A 4,027-nucleotide genomic window follows, 5' to 3' on the forward strand; every position below is an offset into this window, starting at 1 on the left:
AGTGCCGTACATTTCACGATGTGTGCAGTGTGTGTATGTACTGTCAAGCGTTGATTTCATGTTTTGACGAACGATGTCGATAGCGTGCCAATGTTTGATTGATTGAAATAAACATCGTATCTGACGTCACACGTGTTCAGTTGTTTCTGGTCTGCAAAACGTCGTCTGCTTTCAAACAATCAAAGTAATGTCGAGTATTCGCCTAAAGTGTACATACCGTGTATGAAGAATAATGTTGCAAAAAGTAGCATCGGTCTGAACAGTGGTTGCAAAACACAGCTGTCCGGTGAAGTCGGTGAAGGTGAAGGTCGCGTCATGATCAGCCGGTCAGCGACTTTCCATCACGTCATGGCAACCAACTAAATATGCCAACTCATGTCAGGCCTATCGTATGATGTTGTATCACTGGCACTTCCAAGAAAATCCGCTTGATATCGGTACGATGATGATGGTTTTAGAAGTAAACGCGATCCGGGAATCCCAACCCTACGCACTGGGAAATGTTGGCGCGACATTGATCAAGTTAAAACGAAGCAACACGATCACGTGATAAATCTTGCACGCGCAAAAGAACAGCGTCTAATTTGCATATCGAATTATCTAGGTCATGTCGCCTTAGAGGCCGCGAAACTTTACAATTAGTTACATTTGACGTGGTAGAATAAAAATAATCAACATATGTGCGTGCATTATGGTGGAATATATAACGAGGGTGAGAAAATGTTGGTAAAAATAATTAACGAAGGCCGCTCAGTTTCATATTTTGGCCATATTTTCTCAATATGATAAGCTGATTACACGTTGTTAATTTAGGTACCGTAGGTAAAGATATTTGGAAAGATTTCTTTTTACGAAAAAATTGGAATGTTTCATATTGAGCATTACGGTATAATCTGCCCAATTACTCAAACGTACATTGTATCTTGAGTTGAATTACGATCATATAGCGTCTTATTTATAAACCTATTGTTTATGTTTATCACAATATATTTCAAATGATATTGATGTGGATTCCTGCGTCCACCAATGTCCTATAAAATCCTATCAAATCAGTTTACGAAGAAAACAAGAGGACCAGAGAGCCTTATCGCTCACCTGGAAATCTAAGCAATCATGGCAAAATATTCTCCAAATGAGATCCAAGGGAATATGCCAGACCCCAAGGCCAATCCTTGTAGTATATCTGTACTATTTTTTTATGCCCAGCAATTTTATGTATGGTTATGGGGTGGGAATCTTAACTGTTTCCAAGCTGTGACTCAGAAACTAGGTCCCTAGGGTTGTGGCCAGACCCCAGGATCAATTCTAATATCTTGACTTGGGGTGGGGATCTCAACCGTTTCAAAATTATGACCCAGGGGTTAGGTCTGCAAGGGTGGGGAAGACCCGGGGGTCAATTCAAATATCATGATTGCATTCGTCTCTTTATGCCCAGCATTTGTATATACAGTTTTGGGGTGGGGATCTCAACCGTTTTAAAGTTATGGCCCAGGGACTATGTCTCCAAGGGCGGGGCCAGACCCTAGAGCCATCCGGGAAGCAAATATACATTCTTCTCTTTATACTCAGCAATTGTATATATGGTTATATGGTAGGGATCTCAACCATTTCCAAGTAATAAACATTTGTTGGCCCCACCCCTTAGCCCGGGGGTTCAGCCCCACCTTTTGTACAGTTTTGAATCCCTGCCTCCTATGAATACTTCCGACCAAAAATTGATGCATATCCATGGCATAGTTCCAGAGAAGTAGTCGCTTAAAGCAATTTAGCAAAATGACCGTTTTTAGCACCGCCCCTCAGCCCCCTGGCCGGTCAGCCACACCATTTGTACAATTTTGAATCTCTGCCTCCCATGAATGCTTTTAATTAAATATGATTGATATCAAGTGCATAGTTCTACAGAAGAAGTCGTTTGTAGCAATAAAGCCAAATTGCCCCCTTTTGGCCCCGCCCCTCAGCTCCCTGGAGGGGCAGCCCAACCATTTGTACAATTTTGAATCTCCATCACTTAGGGATGCTTCCAGTCAAATTTGGTTGATATCAATCTCTTAGTTCCAGAGAAGAAGACTCTTAAAACAATATAGCCAAGTTGTCCCCTTTTTGCCCCGCCCCTCAGCCCCCTGGGGGGTCAGCCGAACCATTTGTACAATTTTGAATCTCCACTACCTAGGGATGCTTCCAGTCAAATATGGCTGATAGCCATCTCTTTGTTCCAGAGAAGAAGTCGCTTAAAGCAATATAGCCGAATTGCCCCCTTTTGACCCCGCCACTCAGTCCCCTGGGGGGGTCAGCCACACCATTCGTACAATTTTGAATCCCCACCACCTAGGGATGCTTCCAGTCAAATAAGTTAAATTCCAATCAGTGGTTTAGAAGAAGAAGTCGTTTAAAGAAATAGTTGACGTAAGGACGACGGACGGACGACGGACGCCACGGTATGGCATAAGCTCACCTTGGTCCACTGGACCCGGTGAGCTAAAATCAATTAACTTTAAATATATGAAGTCATGGTAAAAAATATCTTCGTTCCTCATTTTTTATTCATGTATATTGTTCCATGCAATATTCTAGCACATTAAAGATACATTTTGTACCTTGTTTATATTGTTTGTTTGGGGTTTAACGTCCTCGAACAAGTCAGGGTCATATGAGAATGGACGGTTTTATGTTAAAGCTGTATATTAATATATACTGGTGTCAAAAGTAATACAATGTATCATACTTTTTAAAAGTCTTCCCTAACATTTCATAGCAATAATTGATCAATAAAAAATGCTTTTAAATCAGGTTTTTTTCATTCCCATTCATTGTTAACAGGATGTAAATCTTTTTTCTATGTAGTTTCGTTTCAATTGTTTTTTATTTCAATAAGTGTATTTCCAAAAAATAAGCTATATTTTTAAATTTATTAAACAGTTTTGGCTGCCAGTTTGGTACTCTAAAATATGCTTCTAATCCATGTTGATATAAGTCCAATTTTTGAAATTTAGATACATTTGTATTAATCAAAACATTGGATATTAATCATTTTAAACCGCCCTCTGCATACTGTTTCACAATGAATTCCCTTTTTTACTGAAGTAACTGGGATATTTCGTAAGATCTCCATACAAAATATTCTGTATTTCTTAATAGTGATTCAGTTGAAAAAGATTCTATGAATTAATATATTGGTTAAAGAAGATATTGTTATAATGTTAATAAATATGCTATTCTGTTTATTCCATTGTTTAATTACTTACTTAATTATATTTTGTCTTTGGAATTTTATCAGACCGTTTGAAGAGCAATAGAGATTAGCTAATTATATATCTCACAACATCATCAGCGTAAAATGAAACCGCTATGATAGATAACTCTTAGTTGTTTAAAATCGGAATAAAAACTGACTAACCCATTTTGAAAAATGTACCAGGAAATATATACAAAGCAGTATCAATGTAACAGTAAATGCAAACTACGTAGAACAATGAAACACCGAATACTGATCTAACTTATCATGATCACCCCTACTATACACACGCGGCCGATCGCTCGCTCATCTCTCACAGCCCCATCACAGCAACGTACACACAGACAGGTCTTAACCACGTACGCTACCTGTATTGGTTGCTCACCGCCGGCTACGGATACAATCTGTAGCTCCATACGGCCGATGTAATAACTATGCAATGTTGTTGAACGCAGTAGGCAAATAGTGTCTCAGAACAGTACACTTTTATAGATATATGTATTCGATGTTAAATGTTTCCATTTTTCAGTCCTTATGCTGCTGATATGATAAGATGAAATGTATTAATTTATTTTGGAATAACTTTATGCTTCAAACATATTATTAAAATATTAATATAAACACATTTTAGACATACAATACAATACGACTACCTGTTTATAACCTCGATTATTTTACTGTAATTCCAAATGAAGATTTTCAAATAACAATAAATTACCAACTTGTTTTGGAAACTATTTTATTTGATATTAGAGGAAAGACTATTTCTGGTGCTTCATCCAAGAAAAAAACTTA

Source organism: Mizuhopecten yessoensis, unplaced genomic scaffold (genome assembly GCF_002113885.1).
Source record: "Mizuhopecten yessoensis strain PY_sf001 unplaced genomic scaffold, ASM211388v2 scaffold11059, whole genome shotgun sequence".
In the NCBI taxonomy this organism is placed as follows: Eukaryota; Metazoa; Mollusca; class Bivalvia; order Pectinida; family Pectinidae; genus Mizuhopecten; species Mizuhopecten yessoensis.